Source organism: Halichoerus grypus, chromosome 2 (assembly GCF_964656455.1).
Source record: "Halichoerus grypus chromosome 2, mHalGry1.hap1.1, whole genome shotgun sequence".
Classification (NCBI taxonomy): domain Eukaryota; kingdom Metazoa; phylum Chordata; class Mammalia; order Carnivora; family Phocidae; genus Halichoerus; species Halichoerus grypus.
Window position 1 is genome coordinate 17,975,944 of NC_135713.1, and position 15,579 is coordinate 17,991,522.

General features: G+C 35.6%; 1 protein-coding gene across 1 annotated transcript in view; it reads right to left on the reverse strand.

Annotated features, from left to right (window-relative positions):
- CDH12 (cadherin 12) overlaps positions 1-15,579 on the reverse strand; it is a 986,307-nt gene that overhangs the window by 905,877 nt on the left and 64,851 nt on the right. The gene's annotated exons all lie outside the window — the stretch shown is intronic.

Below are 15,579 nucleotides of genomic sequence, written 5' to 3' on the forward strand. Positions count from 1 at the left end.
TATGCTGACTTCCTGTATCTCTCTTTTTCCGTGGTCAGAGTCTGGCTCACAAAGGTATCAGACTGACTTAAAAGTGATGACCTAATATAACCTGCATACTTTCCGAACAGGTCATGGTATCCATTCTGAACTTTGTTGCCCTAAAATATGTTGCTGCACTGGAAAGAAGGACCTAGCATGAGTTGGCATGAGGGATGAACAATTAATCCTCTTCCTTTTATTACAGAGATACCTTTTTTCTTTTAATATTGAAAGATCTGCTTAGCAAACTTTTCTCAAAGAAAATATTTTAAATAAATTTACCACAACCAAACTTTCTGTAAGATAATTTCAAGACATTTCAAAAACACAAACTACTAATATTGAATTTTCACAGGGAACCAGGTAAGAGCACATTTAAGGGTCTGGCACCCTTACCTGACTGAATTATAAGTCTTTCTATTAATTTCAGATATAATTTAATTTCAGATCTAAAACAACCTTTCAGTATCCTAACATCCTAGGTATTGTTTTAGGATTATGGCAGACGACAAATGTAAAATGTGAAACTGGGCGCCTGGGTGGCTCAGTTGGTTAAGCGACTGCCTTCGGCTCAGGTCATGATCCTGGAGTCCTTGGATCGAGTCCCGCATCGGGCTCCCTGCTTGGCAGGGAGTCTGCTTCTCCCTCTGACCCTCCCCCCTCTCATGTGCTCTCTCTCATTCTCTCTCTCTCAAATAAATAAATAAAATCTTAAAAAAAAAAAAAAAAGAGAGAAACTAAACCTCTTTAAAAAAAATAAAATAAAATGTGAAACTGTTCATATTTGAATTTTTTGTCATTAAGGTAAAGATGACTCTTATGTAGTCAGTATTGTTTAAAAAAAAAAAGCAAAAACCTAAAATAGAGGCAGACCAGAGATTACATAGAGACATCATCTTCTAAAGCAGGAAACAAATACTGCCTAAAGTCAAGGTAGTTTGTCAAGATCTGTCAATATAATTCTCTTCCTCTCTAAAGGAAAACAAACAAAAAAAACAAAAAAAATGATGAACAAGAAAATTGGAAGTTACCATTCTTAAGAGTAATTTCTAACATTTACTGTTCTGCTATATTATTTCTAAAGTGCTCTCTCACACATTTTTTCACTTAATCAGCAAGGTAGATATTATTGTCTCTAATTTACAAGTGAGGAAATTAATCAGAAAGCTTAAGTGGTGTGACTAGTGATGGACAGGTCTTGATTTTAAACAGCCCTCTTTCGACTGTCCCCGTATTGTCTCCTGAAATGGCAAAGAACTGAAGTCAAACCTCACCAATCTGCAGTAATTAGAAAAAAGCCTATTAGAATTAGGAAGTATGAAAGAACTTAATAAGCTTCAACAACACATAATAACTTGGACTAGAGCTATCCAAGAATGCTCAGTGATGACCCTCCAGTGTCTATGGACATGTTTTTAATGTGAGGTTATTTATATGTAAATGTTATGTATAACACTCTTTGAACAAGTTACCTCTTACATGCTTTAAGCATTTTTTTCTTATCTTGTTTATATCATTTTTCAAAACAAATTTTCTCCTAGGATATAAAGGTGCGTTTAAACTTCTCCCCTGTAAGGGGTGACTGGCTGTGACTCTTGATCTTGCGGGTTGTAAGTTTGAGCCCAAGTCATGTGTAGAGATTACTTAAAAAAAGAATCTTTAAAATAAAATAAACTCCTCCTCTATATGAATTATGAAATATTCTAAAAGTACAGTTCAATCAGAGAAGCATTATTTTATTTGTGAAGATAAAATCTCAATCCCGGAAGACCCGACCTTACTGAAGGTTGCTTCAAATTATTACAGTTAAGGGGCGCCTGGGTGGCTCAGTCGTTGAGTGTCTGCCTTCGGCTCAGGTCATGATCTCAGGGTCCTGGGATCAAGCCCCACATTGGGCTCCCTGTTCAGCGGGGAGCCTGCTTCTCCCTCTCCCACTCCCCCTGCTTGTGTTCCTGCTCTCACTGTCTCTGTCAAATAAATAAAATAAAAAAAAAAAATTTATTACAGTTAAGCTTGATATAATTTAATTTTGATAGAGGCTCCTGTATTATACTGTATTTCTAAATGTCGTGACATCCCTCAAGATGATACTTTTCATTTTATATTTTCTCTTCTTCTTTAATTACTGATTGTCCTTGATACCGACTGGAGGGCTAAAATGGTTAATTTCTAAAACATTTTTTACAAATAGAATGAACAACAATTTGTTTTTGTTTTATGGTACTTAATGCTGAGACCTTTCCAAGATTCCCCTGATGGTGAATTTCCAGTTGCTTCAAGACTGGATGGCATGCGTCAAGTTCACTGTTCTCCCAACATGACTGTTCCTGAATCGGGAGTCTTAACAATTAAGTTGTATCCAAATGAGGGAGGGAACACTTGTCATTCTTTAGTTTCACCAGATGGTAACATCTTTTAAAATTATCATCTGATTTTTAGTCCTTGGAGCTAATAGGAAAAATGAGTGATTGGAGCTTTATTCATGAGAATGAAGTAGTGCACGTGTATGCTCTAACGCACTTCAGTCTGTGATCTAAATGTTCTCTTACGCTTCTGCAAGCAAACCTCAGCATGAACGTCAGCAAAGTCCACGGAACACCCTGCCACCAGCACCTGGACAACCTTATCTGAAATAATACTTCCTCATTGTTTATAACAAGCATCAAGCTCTCCCCACAAAACAGCCATCAAGTTCATCAAACTAGACAATGTATCTGTTCTACCATTTTAGTATCATAAAAGAAGAACATTTGTGACGTTTGTAAGCTGTAAATAATAACCCAGTTATCATATCATCTGTCTCTAAGACTAGAGACCGATTCTTTCCTAGAGTGAGACTGTCCATGGTTTCTGAGAAAACAAAATTCTTTGGCTTTTAAATGTGGGAAAAGGTTACATAGGGGCATAATCTGTTAATATAAACTTTATTTATGCCAAAAAATAAATAAGTAGAATTTTTTTAAATTATTAAATAAGAATACTAAAGATAATTTGTTTGCTTCCTTTAATTACAATGTGTCATTTAATGAGCAGACCTTCTAAAACATACCCATACAAAGTGCAATTGGTTACATATATATATATTTTAAGATTTTATTTATTTGACAGAGAAAGACACAGCGAGAGAGGAAACACAAGCAGGGGAAGTGGGAGAGGGAGAAGTAGGCCTCCCGTGGAGCAGGGAGCCCAACACGGGGTTGATCCCAGCACACTGGGATCATGACCTGAGCCGAAGGCAGACGCTTAACGATTGAGCCACCCAGGCGCCCCAAGGTGCAATTAATTATAGCAATTTGTTATCAGCTTTGGATTATATTCTCTATTCTGTTTTGCAGCCTTATTATCCAGTTTAACTGTCCAATCTCATTTTCTTTACTTAATATTATATTGTATTTGATAATTGATGAGTAATGTCTAAATCTCATGTAGATATTTATTGTGCGCCTACCACAAGTCAAGTGCTTTACCTATATTTTATCTTTAACTATGCCCTGCAACCCTAGGGCACTGTAGTGATAAAGTAAATAATGTCTCTGCTGGCAGTTCAGCTGTAAGAGGAAACTCTTCCAATTGGACTGCACTGTAGTTGCAAAATAGATAAACTATGCCACTCTGAGTTATAGTGTGTATCAAGATTAAGCTCAAACTCAATACACAAATTGATAATACAAGTTGATTCAGAACGTAAAGATATTAGGAAAATGTATCTTAAAGTAACTCCAAATGAACCCATTTCATTTGTTTCAAAACAAATGTTTTAAAAACTCCATTTTTTTTCAGTCAAATCCTTGGCAAGGTAACTCTAGGACTCATTCCATGTCCTTAATCATACAAATATTTTACACTAACAATCCCTGCTTTTTGAGAAACCCAATGTTTTCTGCGTGTGTAGTCTCTCTTGCAGCAGCAAGTAATAAACCCAAGTTTGCCAAGCATATAACTCAAGGTCTTTGGCTGATGAGCACTGACAATAATTAGTATACACATTTTATAGTAAGAGGATAGCAAAGCTGAAAGAAGACACTATTTATACAACAGCCTATTATAACCGATCTTTAAGAAACAAAGATTATCTAGTTCTTTCTTTCAGTGAATAGATGACACAACAGATGAAAAGGGAAGATAAATGACTTGATCTAACTTCAGTTTTTCATGACCATTAAAATTGGAGAAATATTTTCTCCTATTCTTTTAATTTCTATTTATAAAATTCTATTGTCACAATAAACATAGCAGAAATATCAATTTGTAGCCAAAGGAACTATGACTTAATTATAGTAAAAATGAATTTAAGTTAGTATAGAAATATTCCAACTTTCAATTATGTTTACTTCTTATTTACAAACCAAACAGACTCTTATACAGTATATCTACATTACATCCTTATCAGAAGTTAGGCTGGTTTTTGTACGATCTTTGGACTGCCTTTGGACTCAAGCTGCAACTACCAGTCCCTGGTTATCCCACCTACTGGTCTACCCTCTAGATTTTGAGTTTGGGTCACCATAATCACATGAGCCAATTCCTTAAATTCCTTCCTTCCTTTCCCTTCCCTCTCTCCCTCCCTCCCTTCCTTCCTTTTTTCTCTTTCTCTCTTTCTCATATACATGTGCACAATGCACACACAAGTTCTGTGGGTTTTTTGTTTCTTTCTTTTCTGCAGAACTCTGAATTCTACAGGGGAAACAAATGATTAGTTCTAGAGTCACATAAAACCAACAGGTAAATACATCCCTATATAACATAATTTTAAATAGTCATAGGTTAAAAAAATAGTGATGGATAAGATATGATAAGAACATAGATATAAAGGAATGATGTGTGATATGGTATGGTAGGGGTGCTAGTTTAGGTAGGATAATTACAGAAAGTCAATTTTTAAAAGTGATATTTTAGTAAAGACCTGAAACAAGAACTAGAATTCCAAGGGAAGTTTAGAGAGATCATTCTGGCATAGGGAACTATGTACAAAGTACAAAGGCCTTGAGTCATGTATACTTGAGGAAAAGCAAGAAGGCCACTGTGATTTGACAAAATTATGTTGTTTGAAGATGGGAGAGAATAAATTTGGAGAGGAAGGCAGCATAGGGAGTTATTTTTTTTTTTAAAGATTTTATTTATTCATAAGTGACAGAGAGAGAGGCAGGGAGAAGCAGGCTCCCCACTGAGCAGGGAGCCCGATGCGGGACTCGATCCCAGGACCCTGGGATCATGACCTAAGCCAAAGGCAGACGCTTAACCATCTGAGCCACCCAGGCGCCCAGCATAGGGAGTTATTAATGACGCATTCCATCAAATAAATAGGGTGGTCTTTGGCAACAGTGCATGAGGAAAGTTGACTCAGAAGTGAACTCTACTTCTGCAGTGCTGGAACAAAAGCTGGGATCTCTACAATTTACCCCATTCCGAAAGACCACCCAGAGCAAGGACTCTTCAAAAAAGCAGGAGACTGCCAGAAGTCAGGGGTCAAAGTTGAGAGTTCATTTGAAAATGATCAAATAATGGAAGCAATGCATAATAAAAGCTGTGGACTCTCTACTGATTTCATTCAAGAGTAAAAGGATCAACCCCAAGAATGCACAGAAGTCTCATTGGAAAGGAATAATAAAGACTACAGGAATAATAAAGACTACTTTTGTTTGTAGCTCACAAATTCTATGTCTTTTAATAAACCCATTGCACATATTTCTATGATAATCTGAACTTAAACTTAGCTGAAAGGGGGGAACACATGTGAGGGCAAAATGCCAGGCAAGGTGGGCAGAAAACATGCCTGATTAATATGGATTAAGGACCCACACCCAGTATATCTGCACAACGTTTATTTAAAGTTATTTATGTCTTTAAGTAGATTTTAAAATATATTTAAATAAAGTTTTAAAAATTTATTTAGTCCTGATATATTTCACAGCTGAATCTCAAAATACTTCATTAGTACTCTGATGTTTTGATGATGACTTATAAAAATACTAGTACCTAGTAAAAAGCCTAATTGAATGTAAAGTTGCTTGTTTTTAATAATATTGTGGACTGAAAAGGGAAATTCAGAATCAAAAATGTGTATTCAGGTAAAAAGATCAAAAACTAATTACATTGTTCATTAATTATATATTGCATATATACACATATAAACATGTATAGATACTATGCATATTACGCAAATATATAGAGAGAACATGAATATATGTATACATATATATTCTTCCCCCATGGGTAATTATTACTCCAATGAATTAAATTGAAAAAGCACAGTTTTTTTTTCATAAGGTAAAGTGAAATCCTCACTTGGTTGTGCTTGGATGGATTAGCCTTGACAGCAAGAGGTACATTATAATGGTAAAATTTATCATTGTTACATAGAAGTTACAGGTTAAAGGATGCCACTATCAAAACTAGATTTGTGTCCTTTCTGAAATCAATATATCACTGACACAAAATCACAGTCCATAACATTATCTTGGGGTCGTGGCAGCTCACAATGATATACTTGAAAATCTCATTTCAGGAACAGGGAAGATGCTTGAGTCTGCCATGCCACTAAGCCAAACTGAAAACTGTATTTTAACCAATCTAATATATTCATTCTTGTACATTCATTTTTATTTAATTTAGAGAATTAGAATATTAAAATAATTAAAAGACTGATTTTGGACTAAAACCGATATATTTGGACAATAGGAAACTGTGGATAACAGTAACACTGAGGTAAATATTACATTTTCTTCCTTTTACAGAGATAAGCACACATTGTATAAGTTGCTTCATGAGATCTGGGCAGAGGTTGGAAGGAAAAAAAGGCAAAGTGAAAGGTAAGTAGCATAGTCTACACGTGCTACAAACTACATACACACTTGTTTATTATATGGTCCCATTACTTCTTTTTTTTTTTTTTTTTAAAGATTTTATTTATTTATTTGACAGAGAGACAGAGAGAACACAAGTAGGCAGAGGGAGAGGGAGAAGCAGGCTCCCCGCAGAGCAGGGAGCCCCATGAGGGACTCGATCCCAGGACCCTGGGATCATGACCTGAGCTGAAGGCAGCCGCTTAACCGACTGAGCCACCCAGGCGCCCTGGTCCCATTACTTCTTCATAATTACCCTCAGTATTCATTCTTTCTCAATGGGCTTAGCAAGTTCATGGACAATCAGCAAGTAAGCAGAAGAGCTAGAATATTTATCCAGATTTTTGACTAGTTAAAAATAAATAGTATGCCAACAAAGCTACCACAAATTAATAAATGCAATAATAATAAAGCTTTTGGTACTCTACCACTTCACATTATTATATTTTTTGATCCATTTTATTGTATAATAATTCATTCAACAAAATCAGTATTTAGCATCTACTACTTGAGAAATACTAGTAACACAAGAATAAATGATCCACGTCCATCCCACAAAGAACTCACAGCCTCTGTATATGTGTATGTGCTCGTGTGTGGAATCGAGAAAGGGCTGGCACCGGCGATCACAGTACAATATGTTATCACTTAAAATAATTACACAGAGCTTGGTAGGCATCTAAGGACATATTTCTAACTACACTCTGGAATCAGAAGGATTTTCAGAGAGAAGTATGTTCTAAAATTCTGGATTTTTCTAGGAAATAAAAAACGATGTTATGGGGGTTGGGAGATGTTTTAGAGCTGTGGGGGGAAAAAGGGTATTTAAAATCAGGATAATAATTTGTGACTGGTGTGTTAAATTTGGCATATATATTACAAATTTACCTTAGTGTCCAGTTCACAACTTTATGCCAGAATATGTAATTTTTTTGTACCAGCTTTTTCATCCAAAACATACTAAATTAATAAGCAAAAAGTAGTGATATTTTCACATTATATTTGCAGGCAAAGACACAACTACCAATTAAGATAATGGTTACTCGTTAGAAATATCACACGGTACATTATATGTTTAAAAAAAAAAGAAGAAGAAGAAGATAGCAGGAGGGGAAGAATGAAGGGGGGGAAATCGGAGAGGGAGAAAAACCATGAGAGACTATGGACTCTGAGAAAAAACTGAGGGTTCTAGAGGGGTGGGGGTGGGGGGATGGGTTAGCCTGGTGATGGGTATTAAAGAGGGCACGTTCTGCATGGAGCACTGGTTGTTATACGCAAACAATGAATCATGGAACACTACATCAAAAACTAATGATGTAATGTATGGTGATTAACATAACATAATAAAAAAATTGACAGATTTTTTAAGAAAGAAGCTATTAGAAAAAAAAAAAAAAAAGAAATGTCACACGGAACACATTTGAATTATGCACCATCCTGTTCACATAACCCCAAACATGTGACTTTAGCATACGCAGGTACGCCACGTGAAAACCCTGAGCAGTTGGTATCTCCTACCACACCTTAGTCTCTTGTGTACACGCATGACTTTCATGTTTCCAAGTATTCTAGTCTTTAACTCTTGTGTTGTCCTAAAGGTGTTTGGTGGGATAACTTCAAGTTTATGTATAGTTTAAGTGCTAGATAGCCATGAGTTACCCCACTGTCTGGAAAAGAAAGAGAAAAAATCTTCTAAAGAAAAGATTCTCTTCCCCCTTTTTCCACCAACTACTACCCAACACGTCTTCTCTTCCTTCTTTAGTCATTAATATAAACTTTCAATGCACTACATTTAATGTATCATCAATATTAATCTATCCGTTACTTATATAAACTTTTTTTTTTCTTACTGAATAGATATTTTTCTACAGAGATTGTTTTGGTGTTTTGGTTAGGACAGACATACAATTTTTCACATTAGAATTACTGACATATTCTTTTATGGAATTGCTTCTCATTTAGTGTCAGGACTTATGAGGTGAGTTATTATTATTAAAGAATAGACATGTATTACTAGTTAAGCATGACTTCATTTAAATTATTTGAATCGCTGAATTAAATTTCTAGTGTCTATGCATGAATGCCTTTCATTGGCTTATTCACTATGTGTGTGAAATGTCTGTTTATGTTACTTCCCCTTTTTACTGGTGGTAGAGACTCAAGTAAGAATGATTTGGCAGAAACTTTTGGGTATAAGGAAATCATTAATTCTTTTTATTTTTTAGGAAATCATTAATTCTTGTATGAGTCAAAAAATCTTTTCTCAACCAGTTATTTTCCCCTTAAATTTATTTATGTTTATTTTGCCATAACGATATCAAATATTTTCCTTTATGAGTCTAATTACATGTTTGGAAAATTTTTCACAATTCCAAAATTTTAAAAACATGTATACATGTTTTCATTCAGTGTGGTGGTATGATTGATTCATGTAACTTCAGTCTTCCAAACTTGCAGCTTTGCTACCATCTCCCTACTCCCATTAATCAACTCACACTGTAAAAGTCACTGAAAGAATTCACAAAATGGAGGCCCTTCTCCTGGGGACGGGCTTGTCATGGCAAGGAAGAAAGAGAATCCACATGTGCTAGCAGCAGATATAATCATAAAAGAAAGTGAGGAAATGGCTGAGAGGCTGAGACAGAACAGTCTACACTTCTCCCACATTTGGGTCATTCTTGCCCACTCCTGCATTATTCCTTCTTTGTTGGGGAGTGGGGGTAGCCAAGAGGTCAGGGTTGTTATCTTAGAGAAGTACAACTCCGAGGAGAAGGGCTCGGTATTCCTCCCCAACAAGCTAACATACAATGAAAGCGAATAAAAATTAGAAGTGGATTGAGTTATATTTAGTGTGTTTGGCATCACTCAAGCATAATGTATATCTAAGTGAAAACATCTGTCACCTTTAAATTTCTTTAAATTTTATTCATACTCAAGAAGATAGGCTATTTTTAATCAACATGTAAAACCAATCTCTACTCCTAAATCACTTTCACAAATTGAAAAATTTTAATCATTCTCTAGAGAACATGCATTTTAACAGATTTTGCTGAATTGAAATAATTTGATTACAATGTCATTTTCCCGAAAGGATCAAAAGTTCAAAAACTAAAGTACTTAAGAGTACATTCCTAAATCCGTTCTCTTCGATTTTCTTACTTAACAATGTCTTTCAACTACTTAAGGGTCACAAAACTACAATTTTATGTTTAGAACAAAACATTAAAAAAAAAAAAAAGACTGTATCTTCAAAGCCAAAGACAGAAAGCTAGTCTTGAATTTCTTCTCATTAAAATAATAGAGTACACTTATGATAGTTATAAAAAAAACTATTATGCATTTTGGAGGTTTGTCTTATGGTTATAGTTTTCAATGATTTGTATATTCTTCAATCCTGGAGGAACGAAATTACTGTCTACCTTGGGATCTAAATGAGCCTACTTTTTTTTAGCTGCGGCACTTTGATGTTTATCGAAGCTTTCTAGTTGAGAAACAACAAAAAATGCAGAAACGGCTGTCTGCGAATTATTTATATTTAAGTGTTTCGGACATACGGAAGATGGTATTTTCACTATAAACACATTTCACAAGGGACATTTCCTATGTTTGACAACAGATTAAGTGGAGATTTAGGTCATATGTACCTCATTTCACAAACTAATAAAATAAAGTTAATTACTTGTTTTATGCTGAGTCGCCCATTTGATCAGAGAACTTCATTAAAACATTAAAAAATCATTATCAAAACTTCAGAAGATAATTAACCCTATCATTGAAGACAGATAAAAGTTTTTTTTATATATCTTTATAAATCCAACGCCTCACCCAAAAACTGGATCCTGGTTTATAATACACAATCGGTACTTTTTAAATTATTACATTTATCTAGTCAAAATCTATCTTCTCTATAACGAAGAAAAAAAATATTTACAGAAAAATTATAATGCTGGGTTTTGGCTTTTAAAAAATATGACCCATGGACAAACATGTATTTATAACTTACACAAAAAGGTTTTTCCATAAAATTTTAGTAGAAATATTTGCTCTCATAGCTTGTAAACAGTAATTTTTGCAGTAATAGAAACAGCTCACTGTCAGCTTAAACACGATAACTACAGACACAATAAGACTTCTTTGGGCAAAGCAAACACTATATAACTTTATTCATTCCTATAAGTCCTTTTTCTTTACTATAAATACGACACACTGATGTAAAGAGTGAATATTTGGATGAACTCTGCATGATCAAGGATCAGTCAGCTGATTATTTCAAATACTCAAGTTGTTCCATTTTTAAATATATTTTGAATCCTCTATAAATATAAAGTGTACATTCCAATTTTGTATGATGTTATGCAAAGTGCTGCACTCGAAAAAGAAAAAAAAGAACTGAAGCTTGATTTTTCTAAGCAAAGCTTTGCTGCTCAAAACTGTGGCAAGAAGCTTGGTCACATTCAATCTCATTAAGCATTCCAAAGATTAAATATTTTTGCATGGCCTGGAATTGATACAAATATTCTGGTTTAGCAACAAGAATTGAAACTGAAAAGTGCTTGGAGTACAGGGTAAGTGTAATTTATATGCTGAGGCTTTTGCACATGTATCCTTTCTTCCTCCTCCTGGTTTCTTTCTTTTCTTTGGCTCTGCAGTTACCTGACATTCCTCAAATCTCCTCCCACCAACCAACCCTCTTCCTTTCTCATTTCTTCCCTTATACTGACCTATTTTCCTCCTCTTTAACTCCAACCTATGACTGAAGAGCTTTGTTAGCGGTTATTCTCAGCAGCAATGGGCAGCTTTCCTTTGGGAGTAAGTGACTGTGATTGTCCCCTAATAGACTTGGTACTGTTTAGTCCAGAGTAATTGAACCTATTAATCTCCCCCTGCTTCTTGGGCCATAATGCATTTGCAGGGGAGGAATGGTAAGGTGAGGGAGATTCATGTTCTAGAACTACTCTTGAATGTCAGGACGTGGATTGGGGAGGATGTTGAAAATGGCTTATTGGAAAAAATATGTTGAAAGAAATGTTTTTCTTCGAACTTTTAGCTAAATTTTCATCTATGATCTAGGTTACCTATTCACCGAGAATCCAAAATTTGAATGCTATTTGTTGATATCCTTCGATGAAATAAAAAGTTCTAGAATTTCCGTTTGCTTGTTTTTTACCTGCTTTTAATTGGGTAGTTTATGTGGAGAATCTGGATTGGATTTGGTGGAGCAGTATGTATAGATCGTGTGTTACAGGACATTCTTTAAGTCTTCAGTATGAAACAAACATATGGGGTCAATCATGGAGTGTTCATTTAGATTAACTGAATAGCAAATTCCAGTTACTTCTCTTGTATACTTCCCTCCAGTAACATTCACTTATATTAAAAAAGGACTATACCTGGATCTTTTCATTTGTTAAGGATGAAGACGTTAGGCAGTTAGGCATGAGCGAGGAGGGATGAAGCAGGTGCTGGCCACAGGTTTGGTGCCACCCCCGGGGGTTAACAGCCACACCTTCAGAGACACCTCTAAGGGCTAACAGAACAGGAAAGGCCCAGTCACAGACTTGGCTCAAAAGCCACAAGGGGGGGCGCCTGGGTGGCTCAGTCGTTAAGCATCTGCCTTCGGCTCAGGTCATGATCCCAGAGTCCTGGGATCGAGCCCCACATCGGGCTCCCTGCTCCGCGGGAAGGCTGCTTCTCCCTCTCCCACTCCCCCTTCTTGTGTTCCCTCTCTCACTGTCTCTCTCTGTCAAATAAAAAATAAAATCTTAAAAAAAAAAAAAAAAAAAAGCCACAAGGGGACTTCTAAGAGCTAAGCATGGGCACAAAGGGTGCAACTTGTCCTTCACTACCTTTACGGTCACAACAAAGTTCATTAGACACTCATAAATATACAATACATAGATAAATACAATTATAACAATGCATGATGGAGGGAGGCATGTGCAGAGGCCAAACATATAACCACCAGCTGTCAATCAAAGCCACATTTACAGGTACACAAACCAGGCTTAAAAGGATGAAGCCAGAGCTACTCGGGGCCGTTGCCACTCTCGCTCAGACTTCCCCTCTTAAAAGTGTCCTATACTTGGGGGCGCCTGGATGGCTCAGTTGTTTAAGCATCTGCCTTCAGCTCAGGTCATGATCCCAGGGTCCTAGGTTCAATCCCCACATCCGGCTCCCTACAGAGCCTCTCTCTCTCCCTTTCCCTCTGCCTGGCACTCCCCCTGCTTATATTCTTTCTCTTTCTGTCAAATAAATAAATAAAATCTTTAAAAAATGCCCTATATTTATCTACTCAATAAACTCTATCTCCCCATTCTGCTCTCAGGTCTCCAATTCTTTGGTGTATCTGGGACAAGAACCTAGCAATCCAGTAACAAAAAGAATCAAATCAAAGGTAGTTTTAGATGCCATTTTCCCATGCTTTAAAAAATAATGAATACCACTTGGCTACACATAATATAATGCAAAAATTAAATCTGGGGAAAAAAGTTTCACATGAAAATGTATAGATTTTTCACTTAGCAGCAAATTTCAAAATTAAACCTACATTTTCAACCTTTTAAAGATTTGAAACACATTCATAAATAGACAACTGCCACTTTAAATGTTATTATCAGGAGTAAGGCTCATAAAATACCATGGAAAAGTTCATTTCTGTTTATAAATATATGAGAGACCCTATCCCAGTGAATTTTAGCCTTTAGTAATGGCAAAGCTATGAATAACTAGAGACTAATAGAAATGAGTTCAGGGACACCTGGGTGGTTCAGTTGGTTAAGTCTCCGATTCTTGATTTCGGCTCAGGTTATGGTCTTGGGTTGTGAGATCCAGCCTGGTGTGGGGCTCCTCCTGGACATGGAGCCTGCTTAAGATTCTCTCTCTCACTCCCCTCTCCTTTTGCCCCTCTCCCCTCATCTCCCTCACTAAAAATAAAATAAAATAAAATAAAATAAAATAAAATAAAATAAAATAAAATAAAATAAAAGTAAAATAAAATAAAATAAAATAAAACAAAATAAAAAATTAGAAACGAGTTCATCTCAGTTCCCTCAGATCTTTGATGAGTTCCATGACTCATTCTTGCTTTGTTGCCTGTGTAGAAAACTGGGTTAGGCAGGCCTTGTTAAAATCAGATGATTCACTGAAATTGGATTTTCTCAGATAGAGGAATTAAAAATCATAATATTAATAAGTGTTCTATAGTTACAGAACTGCCAATTCAGAACTCTATTGAAGGTAAAGACAGATGATATCATTCCAGAAATTACTTGGGAAAATAGAAAGTGCAATATGAAAATGACATATGTTGTTGCTATTGATAATAATATTCATTTAATATTTAAATGTATACAAATATGTCCAATTTGCTAAAAATACAAAAAAAAAAAAAAAAGGAAAAAGAGAAAAAACAGCCAGTATGACTAGTCCTGGTCCAAATTTGTTTTTATACTTTTTCACTATATTTTGCCACTTTCTAGTTCATATTTATACTCTTTCTCTTTTCCTTTAACTTTCTCCACTTCACACATTTCTTACTTCAGACAAAGATTCCCCCCTACCCAACCACTCTCCTCCCTTGCTCCCCAACCCACCCTAATTAAATTGGTCACCACCAAGGGCTACACATTTTTCCTTCCTAAGTGTTCATCAAATTGTTACTAAAACTGTTCTTAAAAGATTGTTATCATGTCTTACCTGGATAAAATCCCACCATCTACTAGTCCATCCTACTTCATTCTCATCTATTCTCCTTCCTAGACCCATTGTAATATAGCACCAGAACTCTATTGTATTTTCTTGCTGTACCAAAAAGCAGGTTTTTAGTCTCTGAGGCACTTGCAGGCAGCAATACGTAATTAAAATTTTTAAATATTGCTTCGGTGTATTCATTTTGGGGTATACTTCTATGGTGATAAGTTTATATTCACAGTACTTTTAAAGTCATTTTTAAAAAAGATTTTATCTATTTATTGAGAGAGAGAGAGGGAGTGAGCATGAGCAGGGGGAGGGCCGAGGGTGAGGGAGAGAGAGAATCCCAAACAGACTCCGCACCAAGCTTGGAGCCCTATGCTGGGTTGGATCCCACAACCCCGAAATCATGACCAGAGCTGATATTACTGGTCGGATGTTCAACTGACTGAGCCCCCAGGTGCCCCTGTCAAAGGCATCTTTAAAATCTTTTCTTTAAATAAATTTGAATAAACTTTTATTTTTTTTATTTAAATTCAAATAGCCAACATGTAGTACATCATTAGTTTCAGATGTAGTGTTCAATAATTTATCAGTTGAATATACTTTTTAAAAGGTAAGTAAATAACATAGCATGCAGTCTGTGAAACACTAGCATGTGAGAGATAAATTCCAGGGTCCTTCACGAGGAAGAACAGCTTTTGATTATTTTCTTTGCTTATTCTTACCTGTGGAAAATGTTTAATTCTCAAGAGTTAACCAATGTTATTGTCACTAATTTTAACTTTGATTCATGCTTTAAATCTTTTATTTATTGAGCATAAGATGACATTGACAAGGCGGAAAAGCTTTTGGATTCTCAGTGAGCCCACTGCTATTGAAATTTCATTCCAAGAAATCTGTTATTTTCTACTACTTCTGGTTATGTCTGCCAAATATTTTTTTCTGACATTTGGATTAACAGAATTTCTGAGAAAATAATTCTTAACAGATCATTACTTTTTTCCTCTTAATATCTATTTCTTAC